Here is a 13687-nt window from a genome sequence, read left to right as displayed (position 1 = left end):
ATCCATGTCTTATAAATAAATTTTGTTTCAAAATAAATTGTTTAAAGTGGCATTTTGACAATTTGTTTTAAAGAATAATAGGAAACAAAGGAAAAAAATTGAGAAAAATATCTCTTAAACAGTGTTCGGTTTTCAGTATGATTCAGGTCTTATAAATAATTTTTGTTTTAAGATAAATTATTTAAATTGGTCTTATAACAATTTGTTTACAAGAATAATAGGAAACAAAGGAAAAAAATTGAAAATATTATCTCATCTCAAACAATGTTCTGTTTTGAGTATGATCCATGTCTTATAAATAAATTTTGTTTCAAAATAAATTGTTTAAAGTGGCATTTTGACAATTTGTTTTAAAGAATAATAGGAAACAAAGGAAAAAAATTGAGAAAAATATCTCTTAAACAGTATTTGGTTTTCAGTATGATTCAGGTCTTATAAATAATTTTTGTTTTAAAATAAATTATTTAAAATGGCCTTATGGCAATTTGTTTAAAAGAATAATAGGAAACAGAGGAAGAAAATGAAGAACAATACCTCATCTTAAACAATGTTCTGTTTTCAGTATAATCCATATCTTATAAGCACTTTTTTTTAAAAAATAAAATGACCATATATGGCATTATGATTCGTTATTTTAAAGATAAAAAAAAAACAAGAAACTCGAAGAAAAAAATTAGCATAATCCACATTTAAGAAGTAAATAATTTTTGTTTTAAAATGAAATAATTTTGAATGGTATTTTTATCAGTGCTTCTAAATAATATTAAGAAAAAAATTATGCAATTTCGAAGCCAAAAACAATATTCTTTTTTCAGTATAATTCATATCATAAAAAATTTTCAAAAATAAAATTATTTTGAAGGGCATTATGACTGCTGTTTTTAAGAATAAAAAGAAACTAGTAATTTGAGAACAATTACGGAGTTGAAACAATGGTTTTTTTTAATATCATTCGCGTTTTTTAAACTATTTTTGTTTCAAGTGATGTCCTAATTATTTTTTTGAGGAATATAAATGAACATAAAAAGTATCATGTGTAAGACGTAAATATTTTTATCAGCATGGCATTTTTATCAGTGCTTTTAAATAATATTAAGAAAAAAATTAAAACAATTTTGAAGCTAAACACAATATTCTTGTGTCAGTATAATTCATATCATATAATTTTTTTTAAGAATAAAATTATTTTGAAGGGCATTATGACTGCTGTTTTAAAGAATAAAAAGAAACTAGTAATTTGAGAACAATTACGGAGTTGAAACAATAGTTTTTTAATACCATTCGCGTTTTTTAAATTATTTTTGTTTCAAGTGATGTCCTAATTATTTATTTTGAAGAATATAAATGAACATAAAAAATATCATGTGTATGTTGCAAATATTTTTTTGTCTTAAAACAATATTTTAAATAACATAACATTATGATTAGTTTTTAAAGCCCAAAAATAAATACAAAAGCTTTAAGAATGTTTAGGATATTTGTAACTTTATAACGTCTGCAATTTCTTATTCAAAATTTTTGTAACAAAAAAGGAAATTTATTTTTTCGTATTTTGATTCATGTTTTTATTCGAGTTTTAGAGAAAGCTTTTGTAAAAAAAAATAACTAATTTACAAGCTTATGTAATGTTAAGCAAGTATTTCAGACAAGATTAAAAATATTGCTTCACGATAGACCACATTAAATTGAGATTGTTTATTTATTGGTGATCAAGAATTGTTCCATACAGCTAATATGTGACGAGTTATCCTTGTGGTTTTGTAAACAACCCAGAAAACAGGGAACTACTGAGTTAAACTTACCTTTTTTTTATTATTTTAAGTCACCTTACTCCTATTTTGTTACATTGAAAAAAATATCTACAAAACCACCCTCGGTGAATTCTTTTAAGGGTAAATGTTAAACTTTTACCAGATAACTATTAAGGATGCTTCATGTCACCACGTTTAGGGGAATACGGGTAAATGAACATGCTTTCATCTGAATTGCTTTCAGAAAATGCTTATAATGAAAAACGATCGAAATGTATTAGAAGAAAAAAAAATAATGATTTTCCATTTTACAATTTAACCAATACTTTTCTTACCGTCAAAAGTTGATGACTTCGTGTGATTAAGAATCAATGTGAAAAACTGATTAGAGCCTTGGTGGATTAAGGGATAGAGCGTTCGCCTTCCAATGAGGTGAACCAGGTTCGAATCCTAAGCGATAGCTGGGCGATACGAATTTCGTACTAGGCTCGCATCGACCACGGCGCTAAATGTAAAATATCCTCAATAATAGACGGATCATATGTTAGAGTTCCTTACCGCCTGGCTAACCGTGGAGGTTTTCGTGGATTTCCTCTCCATGTAAAGCAAATGTGGGTTACTTCTATCAAAAAGCCCTTCAGGACGCCAAATTTCTCCCAATAGTAGATCCAGGAGTTCCCTGGTCTTTTGGATTGTGTCCAAAATTACAAGGTTACGAGGTTGAACGTCAGAAGTCTAGTTCCCAAAAATTGGGTCGATTGTTTACCGAAGGTTATTAAAGAACTGATTAAACTGTCTTTGTTCAACAATAAATTGCAAAATTTAAATGATCTTTAAATAATTTCAGCTAAAATATTAAAATTGTTGCTTTAAACGCGCTGAAATGATTGCAAATTTTTTGGCTATTCTTGAAAAATTATTGCTTATTAAAAATCTGTCTGAACCACTAACAATCTGATAATTTTGATACAGGTGAAAAAAAGGAAACAAATCTTTTGACATAAAAACCTTAAAAAACAATTTATTATCAAGCAACAAAACGTTATGCTTAACATTAAGGTACATAATACGCAAAAAAAAAGTCATATATTTAAAAACATGAAAAGCAATGTTTATTTTCTTTGTTAAAATGATCTCTTTCATACAAAAACACTCGATTTCCTCATCGCATGTTTTCGTCTGACTGATAAAAAAATTCACTTAAATATTATCTATTCCAATTTTATTTTCATCAGACCGAATGACGCAAGACGCGAGCCCTGACAGATGGATCTTCGAATTATGATTAAACACGGGTGTCGCCCACGAAGAAAAAATCCTCCCGCAAAGACAAACGGAATAAAATGAAAACATGTCATTCCATTTCGAGCGAAATGCTGTATAACGAAAGCCGGAAGGAAAGAAAATAGATAAAAATAAAGAATAAACTTTTGGAAAATGGAATAGGGGAGGGTCCAAAATCGAAAGCGAAGTGTAAAAAGCAAAACCAACAACAGAAGCCTATGCAAAAAGGCCCAAACGCCTGTTGACTCAACGATATCAGAGAAGTGGGCAGCTAGGAATAAAATAGACAAATATTGACTAGCCTCTTAGTTCATGACAGATCTACGGCTAAGTTAAATAGCATTGCGTTTGGCTTTTCAGCGTTTTCTTAAAACACCAGAAATTTGGCTTTCTTTTTTGTTTTTCCATTATCTCCTTTTTTATATGAAAGTTGGCCGTGGCACTTGTATTTTTTTAATAGTTATTGTTATGATTAAATGTTATTCTTTTGGTTTCGTATTTCCTATGAAGATGGAAGAAATACTATTGAGCGGAAGGACAGATGGCGTTAAGAGATAATCTGAGATAATTTTTTTTTTATTCTTTTCCACTCTAGAAGGCTCTTAATTCTCTTTTTCTCTCCCACCCTTCTTTTATTTTTTTATACACCCTTAAGGTATTTGCGGAAGATATCTAGTATGATTTTCAGAGTGGTTTTTCGCTTTTGCTAATCTATTGTTTTTCTCTTTTTTCACTTTTGTCTCTGATATATCCGCACCTTGTTTTGACTCAACAGATTAAAATAATTTTTTTGTAATCATTATTCACTCATTATTATAAAAAAAAATTTCAATGCTAAATCATTATTAAATTTAAATTATCATAAGGACTAAATGACCTAGGCCCAGGGCCCCTAAGGTCCCTATATTGTTACAAATAATTCTTTCCACGTGTTCGCTATTATCTCTGATATATCTACACATTGTTTTGACTCAACAAATTAAAATAATTTTTTTTCGTAATCGTTATTCAATCATTAATACACCTTTTTTATTGCTAAATCATTATTAAATTTAAATTATCATAAGGCCTGAGAGGCCCAGGCCTAGGGCTTCCACATTCCTTAGGATCATTTGTTAAGAAAATTAATTGTAACGCCTTATTGTTACAAAAAATTTCTTTTTGAGTTTGTCCTTAGAAATCGTTCATTAACAAATCTATTAAGATGGGGATAATACTATTAAGTAGACGGACAGAAAATGATCTGAATTTTTCTTAATTGTAATTATTATTATTATTTTCCAAACTAGAAGACTTTTAATACTCTTCTCTCCTACCCTTTTATATTTGCGGAAGTTATAACATCCGATTTTCGAAGCGTTTTGCTTGTTTGTGTTTACTTCTATCTCTGATACATGTTTAAAAAATAACTTAATAAGATTATTAAAAAAAATTTACGCAAAAGATTATTTGAAACAAATTTACTCAAAAGATTATTTGAAAAAAATTTCACTGAAGATTCATAATTAATAAAAGATGAAAATCTATTTATTTTGAATAATTGTTTGCAACGTTAAATCATTTCTACGAGAAAATATTGTTGCTATCGCATAGACATAGAGAAACAGTGAAACTACTGGGCGGAAAATTATTGGAGCATTTTTACCCCATAATTTCTTACTAATTTTTCCTGCCTTAATAATGAGCTTCTCGCCTAAATGTCAGGTAGAGATTTCGGGACCAAAGTTCAATTTTCCTAGTTTATGGTGTTTAATCCGGTTTTCTTTTCTCCGATCAGATCTCAGTGGTTTAGAATTTACTCTAATGTAATTTTCTTGATGGTTTTGAAGTCTGTTAGGTTCTCATGCGGTTAGGGAGCATGGTACGAAAACGGAGTTGTTACCGTCTCAAACAAAATTTCTATTGTTTTAAGGACAACGTCTCTTTCAACTGTGAATGTCTGACTATTACAAGCAGCTCACTAATGGAACGTCAACTATCAAATCAAATTAAACAGATAAGAAGCTAGGTTGCTCAATGTTACCCTGCAAGTAATTTATGACACGCACGGATAATTCTACATTTGCTATGGTTTTCTCCACTTTGGATTTGGGATAATGTAACTAACAATTTTCCCACTATGCTAAACTTATTGTAACACTGTAAACCATACATCGTGCACATTTTCTAAAACCACCATACGGTACCAAGTTTAATCACATTATCGCATAAGTTAATCCTTAAACTAGAATATAAGATGCTCTTGTTCAATTTCAACGGAAAAATGGATGTTAATCCACCTCTAGAAAAAAAAAATTAAACCACGGTTCATGATTCTAACTACCGATATTACGGTTCAATGTTTTGTCTTTTTCATTCAGAGTGAATACACTATCAAATGAATCAAACCAAAAATATTCTAATTTTAATTTTCTTCAAAATAAAATAAATAGAATGCATTTAATAGCAATTAAAACGTGATATGATTTCGCTTTTTTAAAGGTATTAAAATTGATGTGATAATTTTTTTCCATTTTTCTTTTACAATTTTAAAATACCACAAAAACTGTAGGAGATTTACATTAAATTTGAAATAGAATCCATATAAATATTTCTCGTGAAATATGTTTAATGAAAAAAAAAGAAATATATCTTTAATTTATGTGTAAAAATTTTCAAATAAAATACGAAATACTTGATTTTACCTTAAAAAATTTTAAATGATAGCAGCAATAAAATCTAAAGATAATTTTATTAGTAAGAAATCAAAAATTCTTAACATTAAACGTCAAATTCCTATTCTTCAAACTTTTTTAGTATATTTAGTATAAACTTTTTTATTATAGTTTTTTGAAGCAGCTTGAAATTTTCCAAATAATGCATTTTTTTTTAAAAAAAATCACCAATACTATATGTTTAGCCTACTGTGTAAATAGAACATATTTCTAGTGAAAAAATTTTAATGAATAAAAAAGAAATATGTTTCTAGTGAAATAATTTTAATGAATAAAAAAGAAATATGTCTTTGATTTACATGTAAAAATTTTAAAATAGAATAACAAATGCTTCATTTTACCTTAAGAATATTTTATAAGCAAAAGATTAAATACTATCAGCAATAAAATCTAGAAATAAATTAAGATATTTTTATTTTTATTCGAAGGAAATCAGAAATTCTTAACATTAAATGTCAAATTCCTTTTCTTCAAACTTTTTTAGTATAATTAGTATAAACTTTTTTACTATAGTTTTTTGAAGCAGCTTAAAATTTTCCAAATAATGCATTCTTTTTTTAAAAAATCACCAATACTATATGCTTTGCTTACTATGTAAATAGAACATATTTCTAGTGAAATAATTTTAATGAATAAGAAAGAAATATGTTTTTGATTTGCATGTAAAAATTTTAAAATAGAATAAAAAATATTTGATTTTACCTTAAGATTATTTTGCAAGCAAAATATTAAATACTATCAGCAATAAAGTCTAGAAATAAATTGAGATATTTTTATTTTTATTCGAAAGAAATCAAAAAATTTTTACGTTAAGTGTCCAATTCTTATCCTTCAAGCTTGTTTAGTATACTTGTTATTATGAAGCAGTTTAAATTTTCCAAATAATGCATATTTTCTTTTTTTTTTTAAAAAAAATCACAAATACTATACATTAAGCTTACTATGTAAATAGAACATGTTAAAGTAACAGAAAAAAATCGTCAACAAATCCAAACTCCACCATAAGCAAAAAAAAAAAAAAAAACGTTTTATACCCTTATACAATATACCGTTGAAATACCATCGAGCACTCAAGAGATATAAGTTCATTTTGGAAGCGTTCCTATCAAAAATAAGAATACCAATGTATGGGAATGGAAGCTGAGAATAGATAGCAGAAGTAGAATAAAGCTATCTCTTGGCAAAGCTCTTTTCTATCTAGCTTTCCTTTTCGGTTTTGAAGGCATCGTTCACAAATTTACGACGCTTTTCTTTATTTAAGTGTTTTTCGGATAAAAAGAATATACTGGATCTGGAATATTCGCTACTTCATTTTTGCTCTGTTTTTCTTTCTCCTTTAAATGCACAACTTTATTTTGATATTTTTTTTCCTCGGTAAAATGGAACTTAATGTTTCAACTAAGTCCTTGTGAATGAAAGAGTTTTTAACGAATACCTGAATGTTACAGGTAAAAATTTAACCATTCAATTCCGAAAAGCTTCCTTACCTGAACTGCGAGAAACTTGCTTTCCTCTTTGTAATTTTCTTTTTAACTACAAAGTGAGATCTTAGTAAACTCCTTAGAATAGATTATGTAAATAATTGAGAAAAATTTTTAAAAAAAAAATTAGTTGTTGTAGGAATAATCCTAAGAAAGTATGCTAAGATCTAGATAAATAAACACATATGCATTCTTACTCCTAAGAGTAAAATATGCGTACTATTGAAAAAGATAACCGATTGGTTGTTGTACATTTTTAACCTTTAAAAAAGTGTATTAACATCTAAATGCACATAGATACATATATTCTTTCTTCTAAGAAAAAATTATTTTTACTATTGAGATGGCTAACCGATTAGTTGTAAGTTTTAACCCTAAAATATGTATACTAACATCTAAAAGTATTTAGATATATTCTTACTCCTAAGAGTAGAGTGTGTGTAGTATAAAGAAAGATAACCGATTAGTTGTTGTACCTTTTAACCTCTAAAAAAGTAAATTAACATCTAAACTTATTTAGATAAATGTATTCTCACTCCTAAGAGAATAAAGTATGAGTACTATTGAGAAAGATAACAGATTGGCTATCGTACATTGCAATCCTGAAAAAGTATGCTGACATCTAAAAGTATTTATACCATTGAGATGGCTAACCGATTAGTTTTAATCCTAAAAAAGGTATACTAGCATCTAAAAGTATTTGGATATATTCTTACTCCCAAGAGTAGAGTGTGTGTACTATTGAGAAAGATAACCGATTAGTTGTTGTACCTTTTAACCTCTAAAAAAGTAAATTAACATCTAAACTTATTTAGATAAATGTATTCTCACTCCTAAGAGAATAAAGTATGAGTACTATTGAGAAAGATCACAGATTGGCTATCGTACATTGCAATCCTGAAAAAGTATGCTGACATCTAAAAGTATTTATACCATTGAGATGGCTAACCGATTAGTTTTAATCCTAAAAAAGGTATACTAGCATCTAAAAGTATTTGGATATATTCTTACTCCCAAGAGTAGAGTGTGTGTACTATTGAGAAAGATAACCGATTAGTTGTTGTACCTTTTAACCTCTAAAAAAGTAAATTAACATCTAAACTTATTTAGATAAATGTATTCTCACTCCTAAGAGAATAAAGTATGAGTACTATTGAGAAAGATAACAGATTGGCTATCGTACATTGCAATCCTGAAAAAGTATGCTGACATCTAAAAGTATTTATACCATTGAGATGGCTAACCGATTAGTTTTAATCCTAAAAAAGGTATACTAGCATCTAAAAGTATTTGGATATATTCTTACTCCCAAGAGTAGAGTGTGTGTACTATTGAGAAAGATAACCGATTAGTTGTTGTACCTTTTAACCTCTAAAAAAGTAAATTAACATCTAAACTTATTTAGATAAATGTATTCTCACTCCTAAGAGAATAAAGTATGAGTACTATTGAGAAAGATAACAGATTGGCTATCGTACATTGCAATCCTGAAAAAGTATGCTGACATCTAAAAGTATTTATACCATTGAGATGGCTAACCGATTAGTTTTAATCCTAAAAAAGGTATACTAGCATCTAAAAGTATTTGGATATATTCTTACTCCCAAGAGTAGAGTGTGTGTACTATTGAGAAAGATAACCGATTAGTTGTTGTACCTTTTAACCTCCAAAAAAGTAAATTAACATCTAAACTTAATTAGATAAATATATTCTCACTCCTAAGAGAGTAAAGTATGTGTACTATTGAGAAAGATAACAGATTGGCTGTCGTACGTTTTAACCCTGAAAAAAGTATGCTGACGTCTAAAAGTATTTAGATAGATATCTTGTTACTCCTAAGAGTAGAGTGTGTGTACTATTGAGAAAGATAACCGATTGAATGTAGTAAGCTTTAATTAACCCTGAAAAAAGTATACTAACATCTAAATGTATTTAGATACATTTATCCTCACTCCTGAGAGTACAGATGTGTGTACTATTGAGAAAGATAATCGATTGGTTATTGTACTTTTTAACCTCTAAAAAAGTAAGCAAACATCTAAAAGTATTTAGATAGATATATTATCACTCCTAAGAGTAGATTGTGTGTGCTATTAAGAAAGCTAACCGATTTGTTGTTGCAAGTTTTAACCCTAAATAAATATTATCAGTGGGGGTTTTTTACCAAAAATTAAACTAGAATTTTTTTTTCTGTGTATTTGGTCGTTTTTAAAAAATTCATTATACAAATTAAAAACGTATGCTTAAATTTTACAAAAGAAAAAAAAAGATTTTTTTTACTCCAATTTATTTTTTGTGTTTATTAAGAACATATGTGCCCAACGCCTGAAATATTGAGTTGCAAATCCTTTCGCCACACAGTTACTATACGACCCCTGGAACCTGACTTCGTGTGTCCAGATGCAACACTGAGGATATTTTATGGGAGCTGTTCTGTTGTCTATATCGAAATGGAAGCAAACGAAAAAGAAAAAAAAAAGTATATATTGCCCTGTCCTTCGAATTGAAGTCACTTTGGTGTTGGTGTATTACTTATATTAGCCACTCTTTCGTATATTTTCCGAAGTCCGTGTTTCGTTATCGCTTTCCAACCAGATAAAACATCTCAACTCAACTTCTCGAATTGCCAGGAGTGTTTGTGAGAGAGGTGACGGAAGTAAAAAGGAATGGGTTTTAGCTTTTAGAGTAAAAAGGATAGAAATAAATATGTCAGCTAGTGGACAAGTTTGAAGAACTGATATTGAAGTACCAGAGGAGTACTTTTGCAAACGACTTGATTCTGGAACGAGGGAGGAGTCCTGAAAAGTATTCCTTGGTGAGGATATTTTAAGATAAGGAAATGGAAACTTAAATAAGAAAAAAGAAAACGGTTGAAACACTACTTATCAATGTAATAAAATTTAATCTAATTATTTAGAAAAAAATCATTTTGCAATAATATTAAATCTGACATTTATTTCTCAAATTTATCATAAATTATGTAAAAAAAACATTAAACAAACATTAACAGATTATAAAGTATATATAGAAGCATATAATGCAATAAATATGTTGCAAGCTGAATAAAAAATTTGGCTCTTTACAAATATCACCAGAATTTTATAATACACCAGGCTAATTACAATACTCTTCAATATTTTCTTATCTACTTGATGTTTGATTTTTTAGTCTTATTAAATAGTTCCACATGCCTTTAGGCTGTTTAGAAAATATGCAAAGAATTATACAGTTTTATCCGAGATCTGCTTGGACTCAATGCAATAAATATTAAATGAGACTATTTGCAATCAGCTTTCACTACTCTGGGATTATTGTAAACTGCCTGAAGTAAATCTGCCTTTTTGAGCAGTATATAATGTATTTTCTAATTGGCTAAAATGTATCTTGGCAAACTGCAATAAGCCTTAAAAGTGTTATGCTGATTAGAAAATGCTGGTGACATTTCCAATTAATCTGGCCCATTACAAATTGACATCAGTCGTTGGCAAAGAGCCGGTGATTTCTGAGCTTACAGAATATTGATTAATTAACAATAGTTTATAAATGTAACATCGATGTTACAAATTATTTTAAGCGTATTGATATTCCAGTAAAAATCCCTAAATATTATCAATCCACGTAATATTTTGTCTTATGAGGTTTTGGCCGCATGTGCCTTAGAAATATTGTCTACTTGTTATTAAATATTGTTAAATAGAGGTTTTTCTCCGCTATCATTGACCAGGAAATATTTAAAGATGTATTTCCTCTAAGATGTTTTGCTGTAAATTCATGCTTTTTCAAATGATAACATAATGCTGCAACTAAAACCTTATCTCTTGTTGATAAGGTATCGTAAATAAAAGAATTACAATTCACTCTCTTGATATAAATTAATGCTCATCTGCTCATATGTAAATTAATTCCTCGTCTGCTGTGAATTAAATATCGCAAAAATATGAAATACTATTCACTCTCCTGATGTAAATTAATGCTTTTCTAACGGATTAAATAATGATATAACTAAATTCTCATCTTCTGATGATAAAATATCACAAATATAAGAAGAATTTATTCTCCTAATGTAAATTAATGCTTTTCTAGTGGATTAAATAAAGATTGATAAAAATTTCATCTCTTATTAATAAAATATCACAAAAATAAGAATTGCAATTCACTCTCCCGATGTAAATTGAAGCTTCTGTAATCAATTAAATAATCATGTAACTCAGTTCTCATCTCCTGTTGATAAAATATAGCAAAAAAAAATTTACAACTCACTCTCCTGATGCAAATTAATGCTTTTTCTAATGGAATAAATAATGATGTAACTAAATTCTCATTACCTGTTGATAAAATATCACGAAAATAAGAATTACAATTCACTCTCCTGATGCAAATTAATGTTTTTCTAATGGATTAAATAATAATGAAACTAAATTTTCCTCTGCCGCTGATAAAACATCATGAACATAATAATTGCTATTCGTTGTATTCGTAATTGTAATTGTGGGATTTGGTCTGTATGAGATTGTGTGGTCTGCAAGTGAAATTATGGCTTTACGTAAGGATTTTCACTTAAGACGTTTAGTCTAAGAGATCTTAAGAATACTAAGCCTAATATACGAGTCATATTTCTTATAAAATTTAGTCTATTAGAGCATGACATGACAAATTAAATGAATGTTTTCGTAATTATTAATAATTAGATTTGTCAAATACAATTTCATCACTTTTAGTAGAAAAGCCTTGTCTCAAAAATAATAAATTTCGCAAGCTAATTTCTCAATCATTCGTTCATCATCGCCTTTTTTTTTAACATGTTTACGATAAAGTTTATGTTATCTAACGCTTAAGCTTTGCAGAAACAGAACAAAGCAGCGACCGAACCATTGAGCCAAAAATAATGCATCATTATCTCCACGTGCGTTATTTATAAAAAGCAACATAATTTTTTGAAGTTTGGCTCTTTTTCCATCTGGTGTGTTAAAAGAACATATTTGACTGATAAGAAAAGCCCGGAAAACAAAGATAATCCCTCCAAATAACACAAAACACGCACAGAACAATAACTCATTCGCCAACTTGGCGAATGGAGAAGCGCTATCATATATGAGTCATTTTATAATTTTAGACTCGAACACAAAAAACTTTAAAGGATAATGTTTGCTTTTGAATAAAGAATGTATAACATCAATAATTTCATTTAAACTGTTTATATTTTTTATCAATTTTCACCTCTTTTATTAAGTTGTATAAGGAAGGCATTAAAAACTCTGCTATTAATGATTTGTGCAAATAAAGTTTTTTATACAAAATACCCGTTTTTTTATTACATATAATGTAACACTCAATGTAATGTAGAGCTTTAAATTATTGCAATAAAAGATACTTTCTTAGAAGTACGAAGCTTTGAAGAAACATAAATAATCTCAGAATGTAATTAATTAAATTCAATTTTTCAGGAACTATTCGACCAATTCCATAATTCTCGACCAATTTTATAATTTGTCATATAAAATTACATTCTTTTAAGTGATATAAAAAAAGTTGAAAGAATGACATAAAAATAAGATGTAGTAATGATATAAAAAGTAAAAATTGTGTACCTTATTACTCAATTTTTACTACTATTAAATAAAATAATAAAAAATAATAAATAATTGTTTAAAAAAAATTTCTGCAGGAAATTAACTTTCGATAAATGAATTTTAGAATTAGGAGCAATTTTTAAAAAAAAAATTTTTTTTTTAAATTTCAAGAGGCATGTAGAAATACGTAAAAAGTTAAATTAACATTAAGGGATCCAAACTTACGACCATTCTCCTGACTATTGAGACCATATTTCCCAGATTGCGGCAACTCCAATATTTTGACATTCAGAAATTCGAATCCATTGAAAAAAGGTGTTCATTCAGAGTAAGTACATTTTTATTTCTTATTGGGAAACTTAAAATATCGCCTGTACTAATAAATTAGCGCATTTGAGATCACTCCCTCGTAACACTAAGATTCAGTCCTAGTTCGTGAAAAATCTGATCATTAGATCAAAAGATACTCAGTGTATTCCTTTTTTTGCCCACTGTACATAATAATTAGCTATCTATAAACACATATTTTATATTTGTAAGCATAAATTATCTAAAAATTCCCTAGCTGCATGTTTTGGAGAACATAACCTTTACTTTTAGCTCAACTTAGACTATGTCTTCTCTTTAAATACCTCTAGCAAACACAAAATACACTTCTCTTTTAAATATTACTTAAAAATTCACAGGATTTTTCATAATCACCACATTTTAGCTATTATTTTTTAGTCATTATTAGAAATGAAGTATATACACATTCGCATTAATATTCAAGTGAAGAGAAACAAAAACGTTATTAAAATATGTCTAATATTAAAAGCCGGGATTAAAAACATCAGAAGCAGTTTGATTCCGCAAAAAAACTTAGGAATGCTCCTAATTATCACCTT

This window comes from Parasteatoda tepidariorum, chromosome 1 (assembly GCF_982258835.1).
Source record: "Parasteatoda tepidariorum strain Cologne lab strain chromosome 1, Ptep-v5.0, whole genome shotgun sequence".
Lineage (NCBI taxonomy): Eukaryota > Metazoa > Arthropoda > Arachnida > Araneae > Theridiidae > Parasteatoda > Parasteatoda tepidariorum.
This window is presented reverse-complemented; position numbering follows the sequence as displayed.